Source organism: Pseudophryne corroboree, assembly GCF_028390025.1.
Source record: "Pseudophryne corroboree isolate aPseCor3 chromosome 7 unlocalized genomic scaffold, aPseCor3.hap2 SUPER_7_unloc_1, whole genome shotgun sequence".
Taxonomy (NCBI): Eukaryota; Metazoa; Chordata; class Amphibia; order Anura; family Myobatrachidae; genus Pseudophryne; species Pseudophryne corroboree.
The window spans coordinates 637,692-645,393 of NW_026967608.1; the positions used below are offsets into that span (position 1 = coordinate 637,692).

General features: G+C 49.7%; 1 non-coding gene across 1 annotated transcript; it reads left to right on the forward strand.

Moving 5' to 3' along the window:
• Positions 1-345: 345 nt before the first annotated feature.
• Positions 346-514, forward strand: LOC134985705 (U1 spliceosomal RNA). Its single transcript, XR_010191873.1, has one exon. It is a non-coding gene; the product is annotated as a U1 spliceosomal RNA (small nuclear RNA).
• The last annotated feature ends 7,188 nt before the right edge of the window (positions 515-7,702 follow it).

The following is a 7,702-nucleotide window of genomic DNA, read 5'->3' on the forward strand; positions in this document are numbered from 1 at the left end:
AACCCCACAAAGGCCGCCATGCCCTGCGTGACCATTTTCTCTTTTCATATGCAGACGAGGGTTGCAGCCAACTATACCCATTGCTTGGATGACATCACCATATGCGAATCCATCTGCTGCAGGCCTTCCCCCAGGAATGCTTGCACTAGTTGTTGCATTTGGTTTGTTGTTTGGGGGGTGCTTCAGTATTAGGCAGCCTTCTGCCCTCACACATTCGTCTGAAAATGTGTTCTCCCTGCAGTTGTTGTCCCCAGATGAGAGTTCCCTTGTGCTGCCTCAGTTGAATCTCCTTTACTTGACGGAGGTGTGCCTGAGCAGCGGCCCTCCCCAGCCCTATCTCAAATCATACTTATTTTGCTTAGGTGATACCATGGTCATGAAGATTGTTTTCCCAGGGTGAGGTTCATTCATTGCATTCTGGGTATGCTGACCTCTGTGATTTCCCCAAATGTGGGAATCTCGACTGCATAATTTGTGGTAGGGGGGGGGGGGACTGCATTTGTGCTTTCCCCTGGTTGGCTCTGGTATAATTTAGATCTCATTGTCTCAGGTCTCTCTCCAGCCTAGTTTGCTGTCTGTTTCCACTTCTCTTTTCTTGAGCCCCTCCCTTCTATGCCCTTGCGCACTATCCTGACTTCTCCCGTCTGCTTACTTTGTGCCTTCCAACGCACAATGCGAACTACAGGTGGTGTTGCAGGGCCCACACCCTTTTATTTGCCTTACAGAGCAGCTCTGGAGCTGTTACAGTGCCCAGCTGCTGCAAGAAATCAGCTTGAATGCTTCAGGGGCTGGGGCATGGCCAACATGAGCCCCACACCAAAGGAGGGTGGGGGGTGTTCAATGCGAACTAGGGGTCATCCAAGCGCCCCTTTTCTCTTTTCATATGCAGATGAGGGTTCCAGCCAACTTTGGCCCACTGCTTGGATGACATCACCGTATGCAAATCCGTCTGCTGCAGACCTTTCCCCAGGAATGCTTGTACTAGTTGTTGCATATGGTTTGATGTTTGAGGGTGCTTCAGTATTAGGCAGCCTTCCGCCCTCTCATTTTCATCTGAAAAGATGTCGTCTCCCTGCAGTTGTTGTCCCCAGACAAGAGTTCCCTTGTGCTTCCTCAGTTGAATCTCCTTAACTTGACGGGGGTGTGCTCGAGCAGCCGCCCTCCACAGCCCTATCCCAACACATGCTTTTCTTGCGTATGAGATCTCTTGATCATGAAGATAGTTCTCACAGGGTGAGGTTCATCCATTACATTTTAAAGTAGGAAGGTACAAATTACATATTCAAATTACATATATGTGCTGGATTCAAATGTTTTCCCCCCTTCCTTTCTCAATTGTGCCCATCAGCAGCTATTCTAATGTTGCTGCCAATGGGTGTGACACATTCATTTCTTCTGTGGGGTACACTGGACTCCACAAGGATTCACATTGGGGTGTAGAGTAGGATCTTGATCTGAGGCACCAACAGGCTCAAAGCTTTTGACTGTTCCCAAGATGCTCAGCGCCCCCTGCTCTATAACCTCGCTTCCATGAACAGGGAGCTCAGTTTGTAGTTGGTGCCTTCAGTAGCAGGCCACTTAACAGGGGGCTGCCTCAGGCAGCCTATTCTTAGCTATTAATTTTGACAAGAAAAGAAGAACTTTTTTTTATAAGAATCTACAAGGGCTGCAGCAGGTTAGGTCTAATAGACATCTTTACTGCAGCTCCATCACTCCCAGCGGCGCAGTATACTCCCGTGCCCTGGTTGCTGGGTCACTGCAGCGGAGGCTCCGGTTTCTTCCTAAGGTCAGTCACACACACACCGCCCTCCGGGATCACGAGGCCGCTGATGAAAGGGAGGTAAGGGACTTCTGTGCCCACACTATACCGTGATGGTGGGCCATGTGCGCACTGGCGTGGACACTGATTACTGGGCAGCCGCTCCACTAGCCACCAGGGACAGTTAAGGAGCACAGCTCTGGGGGGGTTTTCTCTTATATTAACCCCATTTTGTACTACCCGCAGTGCATTGTGATAGGTAATAGAGCCTGATTCAGGTTGGATTGCAATCGCAATAAGCAATCCAACTGCAAAAATTGCTAAGAGCATACGCATGCGCCTGCATTTTCTGTGGCACCCCGCAGATAATGCGATCGCTTCTGACTGTCAATCGGTGCTGGGGGGGGGGGTCAGCAACAATCCATTTCCAAGTCGGAGATGGAGCGGTGCATGGGCAGGGCTACAAAATGGGGTCGGCAACGGAGAAACAGGAGGCGTGGTCAGAGCTGCTGCATGACATCACATGCAGCAGCTGCGATCACAAAAATGGTGGCGGCTTCTTGCGCACACATACAGTCTGCACCAACAGGAGGCTACCCCATTTTTTATGATCACGCTGAACTGCACTGAGACTGCAATTTCAGCGTGGTCAAGAAGGGAGGCGGCATGCTGGGTGGCCCCAGCATGCGAACCAAAGGATTGCAAATTCTGTTACTTAGCAGAATTTGCAATCCTTACTGAATTAGGCCCATTGATTACAAAATGTATTTGTAAATATTTGAAGTTTTTCTTCAGGGACTAACACAAAAGATGCTTGGGGCTACTAACACATGGGTAAGCCACGTAAAGCTTCCCATGGGTCAGTGGCATCACAACGGGGTTGCGGCCCACACCCGAGTGTCACCCGCCAAGGGGGGTGACACCAAAGTGCCGGCTCCTCTTCAGTGACAGAATATGGGTGTTTCACTGTAACATTACGTGCAACACCCAGTTTCTGTCACTGTGCAGGAGCCAGCACCACTCACACACTAGTCCCCGGGTGCAGCACTCAACCCCCGGGATACCCGGAGCAACAAAATGGAAATTCAGGAAAACAGGCCACACCCCTACCTATGAGACCATGCCTCCTTTTTACCATTGCGCTGCTTATCTGCGCGCACTGCATTACAATCTCCCTTGCTGCCTCTCTGGGTGTCACCAATGATAGTGACACCTTTGCCATGCTTGTAGCAGCTGGTCCTAAGATCTACACCTCCAGCCCTGAGTGTTTGCCCTTGTGACTTGTTGATCATCATAGCGAAGCAGATTCTTACAGAAAACTGCAGGGGCTTAGATTGAAAAGAAAAACATTGACGAACCCATCATTTCAGCAACAGGGTCTGCCACACTGCTGACTGAAATGACTGGTTGGTTTGGGCCCCCACCAAAAAAGAAGCAATCAATCTCTCCTTGCACAAACTGGCTCTACAGAGGCAAGATGTCCACCTCATCATCCTCCGATTCCTCACCCCTTTCACTGTGTACATCGCCCCCCTCACATATTATTAATTCGTCCCCACTGGAATCCACCATCTCAGATCCCTGTGTACTTTCTGGAGGCAATTGCTGGTAAATGTCTCCACGGAGGAATTGATTATAATTCATTTTGATGATCATTATCTTCTCCACATTTTCTGGAAGTAACCTCGTACGCCGATTGCTGACAAGGTGAGCGGCTGCACTAAACACTCTTTTGGAGTACACACTGGAGGGAGGGCAACTTAGGTAGAATAAAGCCAGTTTGTGCAAGGGCCTCCAAATTGCCTCTTTTTCCTGCCAGTATACATACGGACTGTCTGACGTGCCTACCTGGATGCGGTCACTCATATAATCCTCCACCATTCTTTCAAAGGTGACAGAATCATATGTAGTGACAGTAGACGACATGTCAGTAATCGTTGCCAGGTCCTTCAGTCCGGACCAGATGTCAGCACTCACTCCAAACTGCCCTGCATCACCGCCAGCGGGTGGGCTCGGAATTCTTAGCCTTTTCCTTGCACCCCCAGTTGCGGGAGAATGTGAAGGAGGAGCTGTTGACGGGTCGCGTTCCGCTTGACTTGACAATTTTCTTACCAGCAGGTCTTTGAACCTCTGCAGACTTGTGTCTGCCGGAAAGAGAGATACAATGTAGGTTTTAAATCTAGGATCGAGCACGGTGGCCAAAATGTATTGCTCTGATTTCAACAGATTGAATCCTGGTTAAGCGAATTAAGGGCTCCATCCACAAGTCCCACATGCCTAGCGGAATCGCTCTGTTTTAGCTCCTCCTTCAATGTCTCCAGCTTCTTCTGCAAAAGCCTGATGAGGGGAATGACCTGACTCAGGCTGGCAGTGTCTGAACTGACTTCACGTGTGGCAAGTTCAAAGGGTTGCAGAACCTTATACAACGTTGAAATCATTCTCCACTGCGCTTGAGTCAGGTGCATTCCCCCTCCTTTGTCTATATCGTGGGTAGATGTATAGGCTTGAATGGCCTTTTGCTGCTCCTCCATCCTCTGAAGCATATAGAGGGTTGAATTCCACCTCGTTACCACCTCTTGCTTCAGAGGATGGCAGGGCAGGTGCAGGAATGTTTGGTGGTGCTCCAGTCTTCGGCACGCGGTGGCTGAATGCAGAAAGTGGCCCGCAATTCTTCTGGCCACCGACAGCATCTCTTGCACGCCCCTGTCATTTTTTTAAATAATTCTGCACCACCAAATTCAATGTATGTGCAAAACATGGGACGTGCTGGAATTTGCCCAGATGTAATGCACGCACAATATTGGTGGCATTGTCTGATGTCACAAATCCCCAGGAGAGTCCAATTGGGGTAAGCCATTCTGCGATGATGTTCCTCAGTTTCCGTAAGAGGTTGTCAGCTGTGTGCCTCTTATGGAAAGCGGTGATACAAAGCGTAGTCTGCCTAGGAACGAGTTGGCATTTGCGAGATGCTGCTACTGGTGCCGCCGCTGCTGTTCTTGCTGCGGGAGGCAATACATCTACCCAGTGGGCTGTCACAGTCATATAGTCCTGATTCTGCCCTGCTCCACTTAACCACGGACATGTGGACTAGTGGACCTTGGGTACAACTGCATTTTTTAGGACACTGGTGACTCTTTTTCTGAGGTCTGTGTACATTTTCGGTATCGCCTGCCTAGAGAAATGGAACCTAGATGGCATTTGGTACCGGGGACACAGTACCTCAATCAAGTCTCTAGTTGCCTCTGAATTAACGATGGATACCGGAACCACGTTTCTCACCACCCAGGCTGACAAGACCTGAGTTATCCGCTTTGCAGCAGGATGACTGCTGTGATATTTCATCTTCCTCGCAAAGGACTGTTGGACAGTCAATTGCCTACTGGAAGTAGTACAAGTGGTCTTCCGACTTCCCCTCTGGGATGACGATCGACTCCCAGCAGCAACAACAGCAGCGCCAGCAGCAGTAGGCGTTACACTCAAGGATGCATCGGAGGAATCCCAGGCAGGAGAGGACTCGTCAGACTTGCCAGTGACATGGCCTGCAGGACTATTGGCTTTCCTGTCTAAGGAGGAAATTGACACTGAGGGAGTTGGTGGTGTGGTTTGCAGGAGCTTGGTTACAAGAGGAAGGGATTTAGTGGTCAGTGGACTGCTTCCGCTGTCATCCAAAGTTTTTGAACTTGTCACTGACTTATGATGAATGCGCTGCAGGTGACGTATAAGGGAGGATGTTCTGAGGTGGTTAACGTCCTTACCCCTACTTATTACAGCTTGACAAAGGCAACACACGGCTTGACACCTGTTGTCCGCATTTGTGTACAGGATGCATACCTTCATGTCCCCATTTATCCATCTCATCAGGCGTACCTCAGATTTGCGGTACAGGACTGTCATTGCCAATTTCAGACGTTGCTGTTTGGTCTCTCCACGGCCCAGAGAATTTTCACCAAGGTAATGGCGGAAATGATGGTTCTCCTGCGTAAGCAAGGTGTCACAATTATCCCGTACTTGAGCGATCTCATAAAAGCGAGATCAAGAGAGCAGTTGCTGAACAGCGTATCACTTTCACTGAAAGTGTTACAGCAACACGGCTGGATTTTCAATATCCCAAAGTCGCAGTTGGTTTCTACGACTCGTCTGTCTTTCTTGGGCATGATTCTGGACACAGACCAGAAGAGAGTTTATCTCCCGATAGGAAAGGCCCAGGAACTCATGACTCTTGTCAGGAACCTATTGAAACCAAAACTTGTGTCAGTGCATCACTGCACTCGAGTCCTGGGAAAGATGGTGGCATCATACGAAGCCATTCCATTCGGCAGGTTCCATGCGAGGACTTTCCAATGGGACCTACTGGACAAGTGGTCTGGGTCACATTTGCAGATGCATTGGTTGATCACCCTGTCCCCCAGGGTCAGGGTATCACTCCTGTGGTGGCTGCAGAGTGCTCACCTTCTCGAGTGACGCAGATTCGGCATTCAGGACTGGATACTGGTGACCACAGAGGCAAGCCTCCAAGGTTGGGGAGCAGTCACACAGGGAAGAAATATCCAAGGTCTTTGGTCAAGTCAAGAGACTTGTCTTCACATCAACATCCTGAAACTAGGGGCCATATACAATGCCCTACGTCAAGCGGAGACCTTACTTCGCGACCAACCGGTTCTGATCCAGTCAGACAACGTCACCGCAGTGGCTCATGTAAACCGCCAAGGCGGCACAAGGAGCAGAGTGGCGATGGCACAAGCCACCAGAATTCTTCGCTGGGTGGAGAATCACGCAAGCGCACTGTCAGCCGTGTTCATTCTGGGAGTGGACAACTGGGAAGCAGACTTCCTCAGCAGACACGACCTACATCCGGGAGAGTGGGGACTTCATCAGGAAGTCTTTGCACAGATTACAAGTCGGTGGGAACTGCCACAGATAGACATGATGGCGTCCCGGCTCAACAAAAAGCTACAGAGGTATTGCGCAAGGTCAAGAGACCCTCAGGCAGTAGCTGTAGACACCCTAGTGACACTGTGGGTGTTCCGGCCGGTCTATGTATTTCCTCCTCTTCCTCTCATACCTAAGGTGTTAAGGATAATAAGACAAAGAGGAGTGAGAACAATCCTCATTGTTCCAGATTGGCCACGGAGGACCTGGTATCCGGATCTGCAGGAAATGCTCACAGAAGATCCGTGGCCTCTTCCTCTAAGACAGGACCTGTTGCATCAGGGGCCCTGTCTGTTCCAAGACTTACCGCGGCTGCGTTTGACGGCATGGCGGTTGAATGCCGGATCCTAGCAGTGAAAGGCATTCCGGTTGAGGTCATCCCTACGCTGATAAAGGCTAGGAAGGATGTAACGTCAAAACATTACACCGTATATGGCGAAATTATGTTTCTTGGTGTGAGGCCAGGAATGCTCCTACGGAAGAATTCCATCTGGGCCGTTTCCTTCACTTCCTACAAACTGGAGTGAATTTGGGCCTAAAATTAGGCTCTATTAAGGTCCAGATTTCGGCCTTATCCATTTTCTTTCAAAAAGAAGTGGTTTCTCTTCCAGAAGTTCAGACTTTTGTAAAAGGAGTGCTGCATATTCAGCCTCCTTTTGTGCCTCCGGTGGCACCTTGGGACCTTAACGTGGTGGTAAGTTTTCTAAAATCACACTGGTTTGAACCACTTAAAACGGTGGAGTTAAAATATCTCACATGGAAGGTGGTCATGTTATTAGCCTTGGCTTCGGCTAGGCGAGTGTCGGAATTAGCGGCTTTGTCACATAAAAGCCCATATTTGGTGTACCATGTGGATAGAGCGGAATTGCGGACCCGTCCTCAATTCCTACCAAAAGTGGTATTGTGGTGCCTTTGGCTACGCGTGACTTGGAGGATTCCGAGTTACTTGATGTGGTCAGGGCTTTGAAAATTTACGTGGCCAGGACGGCTAGAGTCAGGAAAACTGAAGCGCTG